The sequence below is a fragment of the Coptis chinensis genome, chromosome 3 (genome assembly GCF_015680905.1).
Source record: "Coptis chinensis isolate HL-2020 chromosome 3, ASM1568090v1, whole genome shotgun sequence".
Lineage (NCBI taxonomy): Eukaryota > Viridiplantae > Streptophyta > Magnoliopsida > Ranunculales > Ranunculaceae > Coptis > Coptis chinensis.
Window position 1 is genome coordinate 22,108,143 of NC_141458.1, and position 22,062 is coordinate 22,130,204.

The 22,062-nt window shown below is 35.5% G+C and overlaps 1 long non-coding RNA gene across 1 annotated transcript; it reads right to left on the minus strand.

The window, feature by feature from the left end:
• Positions 1 to 8,485: 8,485 nt before the first annotated feature.
• Positions 8,486 to 10,193, minus strand: LOC147508618 (uncharacterized). The gene is made up of 4 exons (XR_015216388.1): positions 10,078 to 10,193; positions 9,716 to 9,769; positions 9,509 to 9,612; positions 8,486 to 8,646 (listed from the first exon to the last, which is right to left on the minus strand). It is a non-coding gene; the product is annotated as an uncharacterized LOC147508618 (long non-coding RNA).
• Positions 10,194 to 22,062: the final 11,869 nt, after the last annotated feature.

Here is a 22,062-nt window from a genome sequence, read left to right on the forward strand (position 1 = left end):
AATCAATTATATGAAAACGGTCATGCGAAACAGGGGGAGTTTCTTTTAATTTTAAGTGCTTGCTTTGATACGACCCTTATATACCCCTACAATATTAATATTTTTCTACTTTATTCAATTTTGTGGCATTCATAGTTGCTATGAAGAGAAGTGAAAGGTGGATTGTGTATGGTGAACAAAAGATTGCAGTTATTATATTCCCCCAAAGGTGCTCTTCTTTCTTCAGTACCATATTTATTTATTGTTTCTCTTGTAGATGCATGGTTTAATTCACAAATTTGTATCTACGAAATTCATGTTAAAATCTAATGGATGGGAAATTATATACAAATGGGTGTGTACCTTGATTAGCATAGCTTCCAATTGATCTTCTCAGGCTAATTGGGTGTAGCATGCCAAACATCAAAAGCTTTTGGTTCACCTTTACATGTCCAATGGTAGCATTGCTTCCCGTATTAAAGGTAAAGAGCCATACAAAATTATATCTTTATTGTATATAATATTCTAAAGTTATACATAATAATAAAATGAAAAAATTTATATGAATGTATATATCTCAGATAATTCTACACGAAATATTTTTAGGAAAGCATAGGTAGAAAAAAGATATACAACTAAATATTTAGGATGTTAGTTTCCACTAACACAAAAAAATCTAAATTATTTTGATAGATTAATAATATTAAATTATATTGCAGGTCATGACATATGAAAACTACAATTTATATTAAAAAATGATGCTTAAGGAAACTCTACAAAATGTTCTTCATGTTAAACAAGATCCGGTTTACAACTTAGAATTAGAGAATGGACTATTCATCAGCACTGTAACAGTAAAGGTACCAAAAGATTTATTTTTCAACAATCAAAACCTCATAGCTAAAGACATTCCTAGAAGCCCCACATATTCAAAATAAAAATCACAGGATTCGGCTGCTTTTATATACAATCAAGTTTATAAAGGATGAAGGTGAATTTGAGATTGAAGACTTCAATTTCAAAGAACTGATGAAGAAAAGAAAAGAAATTGAAGACAAACAAAAGCAGCTCGATATTCTGAGAGACATTATGTTAGATTCTTTGGTTGACGATAAAAACAAGAAAGACAAGATATATTATCTCAAATAAGAAATTCAAGCAATGAAGGAAATGGAAAGAATGGCAGACAATGAGATAACCAATAAAGTTGAGAAAAAGAATTTGAGAATCAAAAGAAGAAAAGCATGATGATTCATTATAAGGTTAAAAGCTTACTATTTATGAAAATTACTCACTATTGAAACTATTCTTTTCAATTTAAATTTAGTCTACCAAATTACCAAATGGAACTATGTCATACTCAATTAGCGAGATAATATAATATTTTTAGATTATGCCAACTGTTTGTTTCTCAGATCCTCTTACTTACATATTATTATTATCCTAAGACTACTTGGAATGTGAATTACATTCAAATCTTGCATATAATGAATTAGCTATACAGAAAGGATAGTACTCCAGGAAGACATAGAAGACATACAGATGGGTAAAAATTAAAAGTCAAAACACTTACTCGGCAAAATCAAATTCTCAATCCCACTTGATGTTGAAGTAATAAGGAATCCAAATAATATCCATTTCTCCATGCATCCAAATATACAGCAGAGATATCTTATAAGAGAAGTCTTATGATGTCACTGAAGTTCATGCATAAAACGAATGAACCTGAAAATAGACGGACATTAACCCAAATTTATTGGCAGAAGCAATGAATAAGTAACTCTTATAACGAGTAGTTAAGTGGGTCAATCCAATGGCGCGTACTTGAGGATTTAGAACAGCGTCTGCAATAACTAAAAGCAACAATTTTAGAAATATATGTGGGCTTAAAGGACTGCCTAAAGATAAAAAATATATGTACCTCCAACTTTTACATTGAAAACGCGGTGATACGCTGATAATGTTATGTTCATTTTTGTAACAACTCAAGGTTTCTCCGTTCCTAAAGATATAAGAACATAACTCAATATAATGGTTCAGAAAACCAAATTATTATTGTGCCATTTATTATTGTGATTTCTTACAAGAGTTGTATCCTATAGGGAAAAAAAATTAGTTTCCTTCTATGGCTTTATTTTTTGCATATTGGTACAGAATTTGATATAGGGAAAAAAAAATTAGTTCCCTTCCAATTGCCTAAAGCCATGTCATTGATATACAATGTCATTCTCTAATGCATTTGTAAGCAAATCCAACTATCACACCTACCCCAAGGCATGACAACTCAGTTAAACAACAAACAAAAATAAATAACCTTCGGCTAATCAAGATCATGCACACATATCAGAACACCACCCAAGGATCACTTGAAGAACTACTCTAACCATCTTCAAGAAGTTAATCAAAACAGGTATCTAAAATATAAAACAAGGGACCAATGCAAGAAAACGTTGCCTAGAAGATGACCTAGAAAATACTTAGGTAAACTGACAAACACAACCAAAGCTTGAAAAAAAAAAATAACACTGCTCAAGCAAGAAGGCATCATCAAAACAGTAAAAAAAAATAAGACCTCAATTGTAGTAACAACAACCTTAATTCCGCAGGAGAAAAAACTGCAATCATATAAGGTCTACAATTAAAGAGGAAATTAGTACCTGGGAAAAGAAGTCAAGATGGGACGCAAGAGCAGAATGTAGAACAATTGGCATATTGGATGTGTAAAATAGCTTAACTGAAAATCCCAAGGGTTTTAAAGGTAGAATTAAACTCAACACTTTGAAATTCAAAAAAATAACCTAGAAAATGCTTTGTTAGACAACCTGAGACAATGCTTAGTAAACATATTAAATAGTACTGCCGTATGTCCAATAAAACTTCACTGAAACCAAAACCGTCCCCCTACACTAAATCACATGTATCAAATTATACGTTTTAGGATAAGTAGACTAATACATACATACCATAGAGACTAAGCACTAAATCAGCATGTATGAAATAATACGTTCTAGGATAAGTAGACATAGACTCACACCTCAAGGGGTGAAACATTTGCAATTAATCAACAAAATAACACTTGAATATAAATTTCAATAGTTAAGTAAATAAAAAGCTAACCAACTTTGGTATGTTCCAATTAATCCACGTTCGTAGATGACCCCCAAGGTATTGACCTTAGCTTCAGTAGGTATGACATCATGAACCAAAAATGCTCATAGGATATAACAGCTGCGAATACTCTATTTATCCACGACTTCATATCTTCCCTTAACAATTTATAACAGTGTCCCATGCCTTACACAACGTTGCGAATAACCTCCACAAGAAGCATAATACAATGGATTCCAACACATTCAAAGAATATAAGATAAATGGGAAAGCTCAACCACTTGATCTATCACTATTTTTCCAACAAAAAAACACAAAACTCCTTTAGCAGTTAATTACGCCAATAGTCTATTCTTTGTTTTTCTTAAATTTGGGATAATTTAGTTTGTAGTAACAAGAAAAAATGGTAATGAGAATAATTTGATTCACAAAAATCAAAACACAAGGATTGATAGAGACATTTTCAAAGGAAAAAAAAAATTGTATCCAACTCATTCAAAAAAAAAATTCAAACATACACAGACCAACAAAGTAAGCAAAATATATTGATTATTGATTATTGATTAATCATCACTGCAATATAGTTTCATTGCAATATAGATATTACAAAAATAGTCATAATACAATTACTAGACTATGAAATCAAAGACTAACATAAATATGAAAAAAAAAATCATAACTACCAAAATATACAACAAGTCCGAAGTAAGAACTTTAGTGCAAAATTAGACCATACAAGTTCCTATTTAACCCCCAACTTAGGACATACAAGAGACGAACGTCACCAAAATAAAAGCGTCCAAAGTCACCATCAAAAGCTTCGTACCACAGAGCATCCAAAATCTGTTCAGCTGAAAAATAAAATAAAAAAATAAATACACCAAAAGATATTAATTATACTATAAACAAAGTAAAAAAATTTATATGATAAAAAACAATTATCCATCAAAAACTTTTATTGCTATATTCTTCTTTTTTTTTTTTTAGTATTCACATTCCAACCACTTGAACTTCCTTCATCATAAAACTCTTGAATGCTCTTTGTTTTAAGACGAGGACAAACAACCTCTTCATCAGATTCATCCAAATTAATATACTTCATAAGAACTTCAACCAAAAATTCCATATAATTTAAGAAAGTTAATCCTTCAAAGTTTTTCTTATAATACTCGAGTAAATTATCTACTTCATTATTTACCCAGAACATCTTTTTACCATACGAACGAACACAAACACTTCAAAAAATAGAAAAATTAAAAATTAAAAATTAATAACATTATAAGTAATTAAATTCCAAAAAAAAAAAAAAACTCATCTAATAGGTTTCTCATCCTGAGAACAAACTTTTGAGTTTCACTATTTGCATTGCATAAAAATTACATACACCACGGTGTATACAACACCTCTTCTGCTTGATTTTTTTAATCATATATTCAAGAAAACCGAAAACAGTAATGTAGTTATAATTATATTGAATAAACGTTTCTGCTAACCATTTGTCTTTTGGAGAACCAAAATAATTACAAAATTTACATGAACAATCTTTACAAAACATTAAAAAAAAAAAAGAAAAAAAAAAAAAAAAAAAAATTAATAATCATAAAAATAAATAAACATTTAAACATAAAAATAAATGGATACTAATACAAAAATAACTCAACTTACTCTTCCATTATGATAAAATTTCAATATAACCTAAAAAAAAAAAAAAAAGTGCATTAAACAATGACTTCCTTATTTGACAGATTTTATACTTAAATTTGAAAACTCATCCTAGCAAGGTCTTGCCATGATAATAATTAGTAATGAGAGTTGGTGAGGATACACTCAAAAAAGAAATTACTACCAAATATCCAAGCAAATTGTCTAACTATGGATAGTTCATGTGTATTCAGAGAACACATCACCCCAATATGCCTTTTGGTATAATAAAAAATTGCAAAAGGTATTTTATGAAAACGTTGTACTCAAATAGGAAGCAATAGAAGACGCACACATGATTTCTCCTTATGTCTTCTTTATCCCAACATAAACTCACCACTACACAAAAACTAAACAAGGATAACTCAACAAGGGTGATTATTCTCCATTGGTAAAAAAACAACAATAATTTTTCCATTTTGTGGAGGCTAGAAATCCCAGAAAACTGTCTAACTATGGTTAGTTCATGTGTATTAACAAAACCCATTACCCAAATACAGTTATACATACAGACATACAGTCATACATACATACCTAATAAAAAACAGCCGATAATCAAAACAAAATTTTGAAAGGGATAAGAGATCTAAAAGAATGCCTAGCGTTCTCATTGTTCATGGAATCCTAGAGTGCTAGCTAACTGATTACACATATACCAAATTAGCATCGGTAATGTACTACAAAATGATCACAATTGTTAGTATGATTGCCGACTATCAAAATGAGTTAAGAAATCACTACAAAAAGAACGACTTTATCCGACTGACTATGGCTGTCGCGAAAGGTATTACCCGACAGACCAAAACTGCCGCAAGGCCGTTGGAAAATGCTCGGTCGGCATAGGCTTCCGACGGTTTTTATTGGTCAAAACAGGCCGTCGGGGTTGAAGATCTTTGCCGGCGGACATTCCTACTGTTAATAACCGTCGAATATGCCGGCTGTCAAAAATCGTCGGATAGTTGCTGCTGTCAAAGACCGTCGGATATTCCTGCTGCTAAAACCCGTCGGATATTTTCCTCTTTGTTAAAACCGTCGGATAGTCGGATAGTTATGAGCGGTGGTTAGAAGCTATCGGTTAGACCAACTATAGTTTGCTATTAGACAGTTTTTATCCATCGGGTATTAGTTCTTTATTTTAAAAAATATATATTTCTTATAATAATTGTTTTTTGTAGTATCCCAACATTACATTCTTTCCTGCACCAATTACATTCTTGCAAGTTCCTACTCAAATGCTACAAACGCTAATGTATTCATAAAGAAACAATGTGTTCATAAAAAAAAACAAGAATAAGACATGTCGTTCACTAAGTATACATATTACTTCCTTCAGAAACCAAAAATCAGCACCACACCATCTGTCTAGCAACCAGTCCTAGTAATCTCTAGTACCCTAGTAATGACTAAGCACCAATTGTTTAGCAACCTGCTGAAATTCAAAATTAGAACTGGTCAGCTCTAAAGCACATAGTAACGCCACCATTGAATGTCTAACCAGCTTGGATCTCTGACATGGGCCACTAGATCACTTGACTAACACAAGATTACTAGTAACGTCTCCTGGGAGAGGTATTTGATATGCCTCTAATAGAAATCTACCTACTGATCATGGAGGGAAACATAATTTCTTATGAATAAAAGTAAATTGACTAGAAATCGCCTTTCCTGTTGAGCCTTGCCTAATATGCCATTTCTCCAATCCATCTTGCAATGCTCAATCTTCAACACATGACACAGGATTGCAATGATGAGCACCATGAAAGGTGGAAAATCAAACTTCCACAAAAGAGTGAGCAACATGAAACCAAACTGTCAAATGAAAATCATGGTGAGAAGGCAAGAACTGTACAACTTGATGATAAAAATCTAAAAAGACTCTTATCTAGTATGCCTACTATTTTTCCAGATTACAGTACTCAAATGATGCAAGTGAATAACCCTAAGACTACTAGGAAGCTTACCACAATATGAATTGTGATGGAAACTGCATATATCTGCAACCACCAAAAACGTTATCAAGAAAAGAAAACACAAAACATGGTCTAGTTTTCATTTCATTTACTATCCAAAAAAACAAAAAACGGCAATCAAATTGCAAGCGAAAGGATAAATGTAAAGTATAGCTAATCCATACTAGACCATGAACAGAATAAAAAATCACCGTGATAGTTTTTTCATCCTCCGAAAGATTGCTTTATCGGGTCAATACAAAGATCGATGATGACACTTAGGCGGGTTCTCGTCAGGGACAATGTCGGGAAGCACTACGAGCCGCATGATCAGTTGAATTAGCGATTGCTATTCCAATGTCAACCTTCTTAAGGGCAGGAGCATCATTCACTCCATCACCATTCATTCCACATATATGTTTCCTCGCTTGCAAGCGTTTCACAATCTCATATTTGTGCTCTAAAACAATAAAATGCAATGAGACGCAAACTTTAAGCCCCATAAGACAAGTCAAAGTTGGTCAGAACATTAATCCCTCCATTCAATTGCAACAATGTCGTAAACACGAGGAATAACCTTTTCTTGAGTACTTGCAACATATAAGAAATCAATTAAGGCACATACAATTAAAGGAATAAAGCCAAGTAACAAATGAATAACAAGTATACTACCAATTTCCATGCACTAATACAAACCTAACCCTAGAGCCCTAGGTTAATCAACAAGTAAAAGGGATGTACTACATGAGGATGGACTAGTTGCACTGGTGAGAAGTTAAAAAGATCAATTAGTTGCACACACAAACACCTCCCCGTGTCCACATGTGACTCTTCACGAACTGGTGGACGTCGCATTGGCTACATACATTAAGATAACACAATAATGATAAATTAACTTATTCAAGAAGAAATGCATGAAAAAAACTAAAGTAGAAAGGTCATTCTGGACCTAAGCCTTGGTAGTTATGTGAATGTGAGAATGTGCCTTAAAAAATCTTGGGATTTTAATAAAAGGTCCCAACATCACAATTATTAAAGAAGACCTACACTTACTTAGTATCTAGCACAAGTAGAAAGGACGTGTAACAAAAATTAATAGATGAAATTATAAATTAAAAGCAACAACCACAAGTTCAACTAAAAATCTTAAAAACAGCCTTACATGAATCAACAGTAGGAATGAATGAAAAAAATGAGGTGAAGAATTTCATCAGGTAAACTAATCCTTATATCTTCACCTTCACCAGAACTTTGTCCATCAAACGGTTTAAGCGTTTTAGAAATCAATGATAGCTACTTTAGTCCATCACCATTATTCTCCTTATAAGTTAACATGAAATTCATCACCACAAAAAAATAAAAAAATAAAAAAATAAAAAAAAAAAAAAAAAAAAAGAAAAAGAATAGTAGTATTTTGCTCTCTTTAAAGCTTTACACATACAAAAAAAAACCATGTTGAAGAGAAACAAGACCTACGACACATAAACTAACACAAGTACCATAAATATCGAGAAACAAGAGCATATACTAAAAGATTATTGGAAACAATTAGCATGTGGTCTTGGACTTTGGGAAGCTCATGAATACAATAATTAGCATCACAAATACAATAGTTAGCATCATGAAATATAGTTGGGGACTTGGGGCTAATATATTAGCTCAAAGTCGCAACTTAAGAATTCAAATTATAGGGAAGTAACCGGAATTAGGGAAACCTTCAGTGGTTATATTTCATATTGCAGCAAGCCCAACACCACTAATTGATGAAACCAATTCAAGGCCATTAGTTTATGGCCTTAGGAAACTATCAGCTAGTTACCGAACAAAAAAGAAAATACAAGTGAACATACCAAGAAGAGCACTAAAAAGACCACCAACACTTATCTCCAGAGACCAAGAATCTTCACCCCTAAAACAAAAGATTAGTATATATGAAATCAAGATTTTATTTTAAAAACACTAAAAAGGAGTGAATTTGTATTTGGTTGAGTGTGAGAGTGAGTCAGGCGAGCGCTTCAGGCACACTAAAGTAAATAAAGAATACACACCTGTAACAGTGTCAACTGTGCAGACAAAGTAGTTGCTTTTGTTTGTAAGGTTTGAATTTCGTGTTCCAATTCTAAGAAATATACCTCATCTTTCTTTCGTTCCTTGGAACGAGCTGCTGATTGCTGATTAGCTAAAATCCTATAACAATCAATTTAAGAATAGAGTATTAACATCATCATAACTTGGCATTCCCTTTAGTCTATACCAAATGCTACAAAACTGAAAATTGGAAGAAAGACTACCTTTTGGCATGTTTGGGTTCAGCAAGTTTCTCATTAGCCATTATATTTTCAACTTCCGCCCATTGAACTCTGAACTCCCCATTCACAAATAACTCCTGACAAAAAAATACAAAAGAAAAAACAGAAACATACACTATGAATAAGTGAGTCATCAATGAAAAGCAAGGCACTAAAGTTTCAAATATTTCACTTAACTAGGAACAAAAATGTTTCGAAGGTAACTCTAATGAGTGAAATGGCTAGTCACAGCATCTGTACATTCGCTCACAAACAAAGTTGTGGACTCAGATGAGCCAATAACAAAGCATTTATGGGGCTGTTCATTTTAAGTCCAGATTACTAATCATAAGAATGGGAAAAAATTACTTCAAATAACACTTACAATGCTTAGAAATTACTTCAAAAATTACTTCAAAAATTACTTCAAAGTTTAGAAATGCTATTGACAAGAAAGTAAAACCAGTAAAGATAGATGATTACCACATCATCAAGAGCAAGTCTGAGAAGTGCAGGTTGCCTCCTATTACCACATACACCACCAACATCTGTAATCCCATTGATGAACTCCTCATGTAGTTGCATGCCTTGCGTGAAGATCATGAACACATAAAAGATTAAGTTAAAGAATCCTTACATAAATCAAAGATAGAAATTGGGCAGAAAGACAAGCAATTTATTATGGTTTACCTAGAATTCAACGAACCCATAACGAGAGAAGGAGTGAAGCGGCTACAACAAGCCCTGAGTGAGAGAGGGATAACAGTTTTTGGGTTATCGTTTTGTTATTTATTTATTTTTCCTAAAAATTAGGCATGGGAAATGAAATTAATTTGGCGTCTGGTATTCGGAAGAGATATGCCGATGGCCCAAACTCGTAGGAGCAAATCCGACGGTTTGAAAACATTGAAAAATATTGAAACAACAATTGAAATTACGTGAGTCATTTGGAAATCAACAACAATTAAAAACCGTCGAAATAGCCGACGGACAATAACTCTCCTACAACCGTCAGCCACATCTAAAACAAATGAAGTACCTAGGGAGCTTACCCGATAGATGGAAATATTATACCCGACTGACAAAATCTGCCGGGTACTTCCTACTGATGGAAACCGTCGGATATTCTTTATGGTGTATGTCGGGTAAACTCGTTTTTTTGGTAGTGAATTGTTCAGTTCCAACAAAAACGTTAAGTTAAACACATGAATCCAAAGATACAAAGATTCAAATATTTTATCAAGGTACAATAAAATCAAATAGAGGAGCCAAATGAAAGTCTAAACAAAAATTACATCAAATAGTTGCTAACTAAATTAATTAATTAGCATCAACTAAGTACCATTATAAAAATTGGAGAGTTGGGTTAGTAATTTTAAAAAAAAATAAACAAAAAAAAAATTACCTCAAATTAATCTGAAAAACAAAAAATAACACAGCACAAGCTCAAGTCAATGTTGGAGAAGATAAAATTGATTAAAATCTTACGGGGAGAAATATGTTCACACTGTCAAGTTTGCCCGAATGAATCAAACAAATGGTAAAAAAACTTTGCCAAATGCGTGTTTATTATAACAAAACATGGGCTTTTGGCTTAACAACAAGCCCAGAAATATAACAGGTCCAAATCATAGGATGTTTTGCTTATGAATTAAAGTGTAAAATAGGAAAACAAAATTGGTTATTTGTCAAAATATAATCAATTAAAAAGAGTCAACAGTTAAATTTGGAGCTCAATGACTTTTCCAATTTCAATTTGTGCATAAAATTAAAATAGATTATACTTTTAAATGTTAGGATTTGTCAATGCTTTGGTCATAAATCAAATTAATTATGTTTGTTGAACTATATTTTTATTTTGTAATTATATATTATTATGCGTCAACACCTTTCTACAAACCGGTTGTTCTACAAGGAAATAAAATCTGGGACACATTGAATATTTAAAAAAAAAAAAAAAAAAACTATTTTGATCAAAACTGAAATCATTAAAATAGTAATGTCACCTTCTTTCTTCCCAACGTGATCGACCTTCAGTTATCAAGCCAGAAACATGTTAAACAAGTAAGATGGATTCTACTTCTAAATTATAGGATTTATTAATGGTTCAGTCATATATCAAATAAATTATGTTTGTTGAGCTATTTTTTCTTTAATTAATATTATAGCCCATGCAGGGTTGTAGTTTGTGTTTTTATAAAAAAAACAAACAAAAAATCATTATAATATTCTATAGTTAAAACTTTATATTTAATTCAATTGCATGACAACAGTCGATGTTGATATTTAAGATATAAACATGAAAACGTTATATCTCATCCACAATATATACAACCGGTTGTTCAACCAAATTTATTGACTTTTCATGTGATATTTTGACATGTAACCAAATGAACTTGGAGGAATCCTATTACCGGATGCGCATGATTTCTAATTTTGTTTAAAGCACAAACATGAAGGACTCATAAATACATGATTGAGAATGTTCTATAATAAGTATTGTGCTAATTGTCATTGACACAATAATTCATAAGGCAATGTCACTCATTTTGACATACACGAGTACACATTATCACTCTCTAACCACTCTCTGTTTTCCATAATTTGTATTTATCAGTGGTTTAATTTGGTCATAAATCAAATTAATTATGTTTGTTGAGCTATTTTTTCTTTTATTAATACTATGTTGTAGTATTAGTGTTGACATCAAAATTTGAAACACTACAATATTCTATAGTTAAAACTTTTTGGCACATAATAGTTTATGAAAATGATCTCTGTTCGTTAAAAAAGGTTGTGATCACCTAACCAACAAGCCTAAACGCCTTTAAAAGATTTCTAAGATGGGCCTGTTATTAAATTTGTAATTCATAATGTATGTCATGTGATCGAATTGTTTCTGCAAGTATAGATATGCTACTTCAATACATTAGTTCCTCCCTAAATGATAGAAACCAGTAGTGTTTTCATCAAAATTTAACTCAATATAATATTCTATCAAAATTTAACTCAATATAATATTCTATAGTTAGAAATATTTAGTACAAAATATTTTACAAAAACGATCCCCGAAAACTAGTGTCTCTTAAAAACAAGTAAACCTCTATGAAGCTTCTTCTGCTTTTACAGAAACTAAGCTATATCTGGAAGGAAGAAAAAATAGAGAATATTCATTCACCAGCCTGATGTTTGATTCGGACGCCGACCTGTTATTCCATAAACCGATCTTGGTGTGCAAGTTGGACAGTCTCAGTCAGTGAGAGCCACATTAGTTGGGCACTTGACCTGTCAAAACTCACTGTGCTAGCCAGCCAGTGTTACTGTTAAAAACTAAGATTCCTTGTTGATGTGCTTTTGAATAAAAAAAATATATCTTGTTGAGCTGAACTATTTCATCTGAATAAAAATCTGATTGGCCTTGAATCTTGAAAATTATCATCGGGTAAGCAATGTATGCACCAATTTTTCCCTCCCTTTTTCCATTTTTTTTCCCTTTCCACTATAAATATCATTGATTTAAAGTTTATATACTAGCCCCTAGGGGCGATATATGTATTATTGATATTTGGAACTTTTCCCAAACCAACCGAACACATGGACAAACCTAGGCTGCTGCAGCCAACGGCCATAATAACCGATATAAACTGCGTACCAAACGAGATGGGTTTTCATATCGTGTGAAGTTGTTCAATGTATTTGCAAATGAGTCCGGCTATGGCAATAACCAGGTACTGGGATCCAATCCCAGTAACCGTTACAATATGCAAGCCACGTGTCAATGATATCAACCAGTTAACTGTTGGGGATTACACCAATACAATCTGCGTCGGTTCCCACTTCTGCTTGAGATAACTCTTGTATGAACACAATTCAACTCCGGACAAAATCTAAATATCAACTACAACCTATCTTAACATGCCCAACTCATTAAAAACAACTATTAACAAAGATAATAATGTAAAGAAAAAGCAAACCACAACACAAAGATTTACCGTGGTTCGCCAATGATGCCTACTTCCACAAGAGCCGGTTCTTAATAAAGTGGGAAGGAAGATTACAATCTCTCCTTTTACGATCTCACCACCTTACTAGATCACTTTTATCTCTTTTACTGGGTTGTATCTCTCAAAAGGTTATCTCTCTTTGTTTTAGTGCGGATTCCAATCCTTCGACTTGTTTTGGTTCTGTTAGGTTAGGTTTTCCAAAACCTTGATTTTTGGTTTTATCTCCAAAACCAAATTTTGGGTAGTCTTGTAGCAAGGCCCACAAAAAAAATATGCCCGAGCGCGGCGCTCACTCGAAGCGAAGAAGGGTGAAGGCACTGACACCGAGCTGGCGCGGCTTTCGCTGGTCGCCTCTATGTTATCTGGAACTTCTTGGCGCTTTCTCGAAAGCGCCTGGCGCGGCTCGACTCCTGGATGTCGAGTTTGCCCGTTTACGTCGGCTCGGTTTCTCTCCTCATGTGAGGGATAACTCGACAATCTCCCTCCGAGCGGTGAGGGGCTACCCATGCAATTACCAAATCAGCAGAGGAGGTGTGCCGCCATTCCGTGATAGCACAACAAACATCAAACTTACCTTTTCGGTAAGACTTTGGTCATCATATCCGACCCGTTCTTGTCGGTATGGATCTTCTCGATACACAAATGCTTGTCTTCGAAAGTACTTCTCTAATCCAATGATAACGCGGCGTGTATGTGCTTGGATCTAGAATGAAAACTTCGGATTCTTGCTCAAGTGGATGGGCGCCTCGATCGTCATCACATAGAACTACAAACTGTTTACTGTTTTAGCCCGGTTCGTCGAAGAACCTCTTCATCCATAGCAACTCTTTGCAACACTTTCGATGGCTGCAATATGCACCTTCTTACGTAGTGGAGAGGGGCAACACACTTTTGCAACTTAGATTGCCAAGAAACCGCTCCCCGCAAAAGTAACCGGATAACTTGGGAGGTGGACTTCATCGAAGTCAACATCACCGCCGCCATGTCGCATCGGTGTAGCCTTCAAGTAAAGGGCTTACTTCCACCAAAGCACAAACATGATTTAGAAGTGCCTTTGAGATATCTCAATATCCACTTAACACCTTCCCAATGCTCTTTACCCGGATTTGACATGAAATCGCTTACCACCCCAACGGCGAAAGCAATGTCCGGTCTAAGTACACCATGGCATACATCAAAGCGCCCATCGCGGATGCATAAGGAATCTTTTCCATCGACTCTGCTCATGCTCACCCCTTAGGACACATCTCTTTGGTCATGCGGAACGGCCACCAAGCGGACAACCGACCGGCTTCGCTTTGATCCATGTTAAATCTCTTCAACACCTTTCAATGTAGCTTTCTTGAAAGCCACAACTTTCCACTCTTTCTCATCGCGGTGATCCGCATCCCAAGTATCTGCTTTGCTTGACCCAAATCCTTCATCTCAAAGGACTTACTCAAGTCTTTTCTTCACTTGGATATCTTGTTGATGTTTGGGCCAACTATCAACATATCATCCACATACAAAGAATAGACAATGAAATCTCCATCGGAAATCTCGAACAAACGACACAATGATGGGAGCGGACTTCTTGTATCCTTGCTTCACCATAAAGGAGTCAAACTTTATGTACCACCGTCTCGGTGCTTGCTTCAACCCATACAAGCTCTTTATCGACTTGCATACTAGGTGCTCCTTGCCTTTGACCTCAAAACCCCTGGCGGGTGGTCCATGTAGACATCTTCTTCAAGGTCTCCATGAAGAAAAGCTGTCTTAACATCTAGCTGCTCAACCCTCTAGGTTCATACTTGCGGCCATACCCAATACCACCCCGGATAGAAGTCATCTTTACTACAGGAGAGAAAATCTCATCAAAGTCAATTCCTTTCCTTTGACCGAATCCCCTTCACAACAAAGGCGAGCTTTGTGCCTTGGGTGAGGATTGTTCTCCCTCATGCTTGACTTTGTATATCCACTTATTCTTGAGAACTTTTCTCCCTGTGGGTTTCTCTAACTAACTTCATAAGTGTGATTCTTATGCAAAGAATCCATCTCGTCATGCATGGCCTTCAACCACTTTTCTTTGTGCGTACCTTCAAGTGCCTCTTGATAGTACATAGGTTCTCCACCATCCGATGGTGGTAGCGCGTGCGTATGTGGTGGATACCGGTTGAAGCTAGTCTCTCTCTGTCGGACCTCCTTGCCCCATCTAACGGGTGCCTCGGGGAGGTTGCACTTTTGCTTGCTCGGTGGTGGTTCATGCATCTCATCGCATCTTCTATACCAATAGGTTCTATCCCATCATGAGCAATAGGATTCTCATCATGAGCTTCAAACTCATGGTTCTCTCGCATTCTCAATGCCTTCGCGCGTTCCACGGTAGGAACTTACGGTTCTGAATCAACAAGATCATTGGTGAAAGCTTGTAGCTTCTCACCCTCCTCAAAGTCCGCTATGGTTTGGTCTTCCGGGGAACACAACATCTCGACCGGATTACCTTCTTGTTAATCGGATCATAGAGTTTGTAACCAAACTTTTCATCTCCATAACCCGAAAAATGCTTCGCTTGGCTTTGTCATCAAGCTTGAATCTCTCATCCGCCGGAATATGCACAAATGCCCCGCACCCAAATACCACCAAGTATCCATAATCAACATCTCTGCTGACCATACTCTCTGCGGATAATCACTATTGAGGCTTTCTTTGGTGACGGGTTGATCACATGCACGGTACGCGCATTGCTTTCTACCCGGTAGCTTCTAGGTAGCTTAGAGTGAGATAGCATGCATCTTATCCTCTCTACAATGGTGCGGTTCATTCTCTCGCTATTCCATTACATTGCGCGGTGTCTTGGGAGCGGTGCGCTCATGATTTAATCCCATGACTCGGCAATACTCTTCAAATGGCCCAATGTACTCCCCCATTATCGGCGAATACACTTCAACAACTTCGGTCTCTCTTTCCACCATCTTTGTGGAATTTCTCAAACACGCCAAGTACTTCATCCTTGGTCTAGCGACTATAGGCCCATATCTTTCTTGACGATCATCAATGAATGTCAAGAAGTATGAAACTCCCCGGTGGGACTTCACTCTCATAGGACCACATAAAGTCAGTATGTGCACTAGTTCAGGGGCGATTGTCCTTTTCGTGAGGCGGGAATCTTTGGAAAGACACCCTGTGTTGCTTTCTACCAAACAATGAGTACATGTACTTAAATGTGTACCTTTAATGTCCGGCATGGCCTTTTGCTTAGCAAGAACTTCCATCCCTTTTATGCCCATGTGACCACGGTCTCTTGTACCAGCGATTCGGATGAAGCTTCTTCTTACGCGATTAAATACGCTTTACACAAACTAGCGTGTTTTGTAAAGAGAGCAAGTTTTTCTTTCCTAAGGCCGCTACAATGGAACCTCGCTTTCGGTTCCATACCCGTTACCAAACGAGTTTACAAAGCCGTCATCATCTAATTTCCCCAAAGTGGAAATTAGCTTAACCGTATGTCGGGGACATGTCTTACATCCTTGAGTGTCAAGGTGTAGCGACATTGGTTTCTACATGAACATCTCCAATGCCTATAATCTTCGAGGCGACGCCATTTACCCATCCTCACTTCACCATATTCACCACAACCGTAGGTAGTGAAGAATCCCCGTAGCGGTGTGGCGGATAGGATGCTCCCGTATCTATCACCCACTCTCGTATCGACGACATGAGGTATTTTCGACAAACACACACCACCTGTCGACACAATTCCACTAGGTCATCGACTAGTGCGGTAGTATCTCTCTTTGTGTTGTTTCGTTCCTGCGCACCATGTCTTCATGTACACGGTTATTCTTCTCATCCCCTTCTTCTTGATTCTCAGACTCATATCCGGAAGTGGCCTTTGGTGGCACAATAGTAACATTGCCTCTACGCCTTAGGAGTTCTAGCTTCACCCCTAGATTTTACATGTCATCACCTCTAGAGCGAGATGGTTTTCTCGCCCGACCTCTCCCCGTTTCTCGTGAAAAGGACCTGCGAAGTTAGAAGTCGCGCTTCTTGCACTCTTCTAGTCTCCTCATTCAACAAAGACGTGGTAGCCATCTCCATGGTAACAATTCCATCCTTGGTCGCCTCCATGTAGAAACCGCTAATGTCTCCCCAACTTTCGGGTAGAGCCTAATAGAAACAAAGCCTCAACCGTCTCCCAAATTGATCTTCATCAAATGCATCCGATTGATGATATTACGTACTTCATTAAGATGCTCGGACATTGAAGAACCTTCTTGGTACTTCGCGGTTAAAACTTCTTAACGACTAGCACTTTGTTTCCACCCGACTTCCTCGTAAAAGGTCTTCGAAGTTTCTTCCATAGGACCAGGGTCGTAGTCTCTTGGCTACATGGTGAAAGACTTTCTTGTCGTCAATCCATTTGTCGAATGTATCCAATCGCTACGTCAAGCTTTTTCCACTCAACCTCCGGGTCTTTTCTCGGTTTTACTCCTCATTCTCAATGGGAAGTGCCAAGTCCTTGCAGATATAGCAAGTCTTCCATCTTGGCTTTCCGGATGGTGTAGTTCTTCCTATTCGGACTCATCATACGAAAGTGTTCACGGAATGGTCCATCTCTACAAGTTATTTAACCTCAAATCTCTCGGGAATTTCGTCAAACACCTTCCCGACAAAGATTGGGATAACACCCTAGGCTATTCTAACCAAGGCTCGATACCACTTGTTGGGGATTACACCAATACCAATCGGTTCCCCATTTACACGATAACTTGTATGAACACAATTCAACTCGGGACAAAATCTAAATATCAACTACAACCTATACTAACATGCCCAACTCGCTAAAACAACTATTAACAAATGGATAATAATGTAAAGAAAAAAAAAACCACAACACAAAGATTTACCGTGGTTCGCCAATGATGCCTACTTCCACAAGAGCCAGTTCTTAATAAAGTGGGAAGGAAGATTACAATCTCTCCTTTCTGATCTCACCTTACTAGATCACTCTTATCTCTTTTGAGGGTTGTATCTACGTAAAGGTTATCTCTCTTTGTTTTAGTCCGGATTCCAACCTTCCTCGACTTGTTTTGGTTCATTAGGTTAGGTTTTCCAAAACCTTGATTTTTGGTTTTATCTCCAAAACCAAATTTCGAATGCTGTATTGTAGCAAGGCAAACAAAATATGCCCGGCGCGAAAGGGCGTCTTCCGCTTCCTCGAGCCGTCAGTCGCACCGGGCTGTTGGACAATGGGGTAAGCCACTTGGCTTGCTGGTCGCCTCTATGTTCTTGGAACTCGGCAGGCTGGGCTCCCTCTTGGCCGCGGGCGGATGTCGAGTGGATGTCGAGTTTGCCCGTTTACGTCCGTCTCGGTTTTCTCTCCTCATGTGAGGGATAACTCCAACATTAACGAGCCCGTTAATTCTTCCTCATGGATTAAAATGTGAATTTTTTTTTTTCCCCATTTTCCACTCACATAATTTTTCTTTATTCTTTTCTAGTAGCGATTTTGTTTTATCTCTATTTAACCGGTTAATAATCTTAGAACGATCCACTTATTTGACCTACTATTTGACCTCTTGATGTGTCAAAAGTCATCATCATTAATTTACATAGAGATATATGTCCGTGTGTAAACCAACGTTATCCAAATAACAATAGATCTAAAAAATAGGTTCCTATATCACTATTCCTATTTAACACTATTAGTACTCTTTGTTTGGGGTGTGAAATAGTTAGACATGTGTCAATAATTTTTTGTAAAGTGTAAAATTACCACTTTTCCACCTAGGCAGGCATAGGCATATAAATTTTTGACTTTTGTGCAATACATTCTCAACCCTTGGTTTAAGTGGATGAGGATTGTGGATTGGTACACATTGAGTTCATTTGACTTTTGGCACATCGAATAAAATGTCTTTTTTAATGGACTTAAGAAATAAAACCCCACGAAACAAAATACCCCACTTCGTCTTCTTCCTCCTTGGTCAGCAAAAAATAAAAATACACAAACAAAATCCATAACTATATACAAAAAACATGCTGCGTTCGATTAACTATGACTATCAAAATAGTTGTGTTACGATAAACAATTATACACGATCTAACCTCTTTGCTTTGATTTCTCAAACAAACAATTATTCACCAGTAAGCTAATCCCATAGCTAAGTTATTCCTATTTCAGTTGAGTTTTTGCTCATCTTCTTGACAATTTACCATCATAATTTCATACTTCAAAAAATCAAGTAGACAATTTATTGGGTTCTATTAGTCTATTAGTATCATCGGACAACTTCTTAATATGATTTAAATTTGACTTTGAGTTATCAAACATATCCCAGTTTTGCTGGAGACAAGGACAGGAGGAAGAATATAATGATTTGGGTATTTTGTTTCTTAAGTTAGTTTTATTTCTCAAGTTAAAAATAAACATATAAAATTAGGGTCGCCGATATTTATACCCCACTTTATGGGATTAACACCATTTTGGCAAAATGGTATATGAATATGAATAATGGTTATTCCTTATATATCTCACATTCCACGATATTGAGTTCTTGCGAGATCCCACATTCCACGGCATTTGAGTTGTCTCGGAGGATTTATTTGTTATTTTTTTCCACTTTAAATTTTGAACACATACATGATACGGATACCTCATATTCTTCTTTAGAGCTTTTTCATATACTTCAAGAACAACATCAAACCCATGAAAAAAAAATACAATCAAGGCAAATCTTTTGCTATTTTGCATTATTTTTTTTATATGCTATAAGAAAAATTTGTGATCAAATTGATGAAGAAGAGTTTCAATAGTTAATACAAACAAAACTCCATTGTAATGAATAATTTTTTTTAACCTTTCATGGATTTGTCATATCGCGATAACTCTCGGAGTGGGTGATTTTTTATATGATTAATGAAAGAGTGTCAATACTTTTAGAATTGGTCAAGGGCCAATCCCATATAGTGGGGTGTAAATAATTTGGGACCCTAAAATTAAATGTATTTGTTATTGGCGGATTTTATGTGTTATTGTGTTGAAAAAAAAAAAACAATTATTACAAAGTGTGTCATCATTTCCCAAAAAAAAAAAAAAAATTATTTAAGTGTACCATTGAATTAAAAAAGTCAAAATCAAACTTAAGCTTAAACGATTTGGCCAGTCGTTCATCATTCAAAACCCAACGATATGGCCACACCGTGGACTAAATCTCCAACGATACGGCTACACCGTTTGGGACTAAGTCTCAAACGACTTGGTCATACCGGTTTGGGACTTAGTCCAAACGATATGACACCCGATCAAATTTAAGAAACGTAACTTTTATATTTTTCAAGTTCAAATCCATCACATCGTTTAATTTAAGTCTCCAATGATATGATAATTAATTGTTTGGACTAAGTCCCCGATGATCTGACACCGTTTGGAATTTGAACTTTGAAAAAATATAAAAGTTGCGTTTTTAGCCCTCTTGGCCGGTTATTAAGACATTATTTGGATAGGTTCCAAAACCCGAAATGGTCATTGGAGTATTTACCCAAAGTCCAGCGGTTGTCCATATCGTTGGAGACTTAGTCAAATAATGTGGACATATTGTTGAGTTTGCATAATTAACAACTTAGATGGGTCCTTTAAACTTGGGGTTTTCGAATTCAATTTTTTAGGACCAATAACACATTTATAATAATTGTTTTTTTTTTTTAGAAGAATGACACACTTCTAATAATTGTTTTTTTGGAGTCTGCTCAACACGAATCCGTCAGTAATAAGAGTATTAAAGGTATAAGAGGAAGGGACGGAGAGTTAAGGGCACGTTAACCAGTTAATATGATGTACACGTGGGTTGCACATTGGGACGGTTATTACATAGTAGACTCTTTGCGAATATTTCAACACGTGAGCAAGAAATCGTTTTAACATAATCAAGAGTCAACAGAATATAATATAAAAAACATGCAACCTTGAGGCCTTGACACAATTTACCAAAGAGAATGAACACTCGGGAATAATTCATAATCTGCAGAGGAATGAGGTTCTGATTTACAATTCATTTGTCAGTGCCATGCGTAGTAAAGTAGTTAGCTATAGACCGTACCTATATCAGCATGTGGTCTCTTTCTGTTTTTTCCCTTTCACTGACAACAAGTATGGAATATCACTGCGTGATCATGGAGATGGAGATCTTGTTCATTGATTGCAAGTAGCTTGAAGTGGATGAACAAATTTAATTGCTTATCTAGATCCACGGCGTATTGATGACAGTTTTTAGACAAAATAAAATTCCAACTATCGAATTACACATAGATATAATCGTTTTCAACCAAAAATAAAATAAAAACCACTTTTTATATTTTACCCGATACGGCAATCCTGATTATAATCAATGCAAACCTGCTTTTCTGAAAATTCGAAGAAACTCCAATTTATTCCTTTTTACTTTCCAGGTTCACTTGACAAAAAAAGATTATTGGCTTAAAGAGTTAAAAATTTGACATTTCATTGCAAGTTACTAACTAGTTATTAGCGACTTAATTAAGATTAATGGAAAGTAAAAAAGCTTGCATGATATTTCGTGGTATTTTTCGAGACAACATTAATGTATGCAGTGATTTTTATGGTGCTACATTGATATTCTGATAGTAGATTTCGAAACAACATTAATATGCATTTGAGTAATTTAATTTTTTAAGTCTGGCGATTGATATTGCAGTGTTATGTTATTGTGTCGATGATCAACTATATCATTTTTCTATGTTCAGTAGAATTATTGATCCGTCTATATTTTTCAAACATGACTTTGAATAGAACATTCTAACAACTTTTCCTTCTTTGGTTGGTTTTGTGTTCATGCACAAAGTATAAAAAGTAAAAATCAACATTTCTCCAATCCAATAAATGATAAATGCTATTATGGTAGCGTATCATTATCATAAATGATAAATCACTCACTTAATTTTCAAAATATTACCAGAATCATCTTTTGAAAATTTGGATTGATTGAAATATAAAATGAGTATGTTAAAAAGGTAATTTCTTAACGTACAAAGACA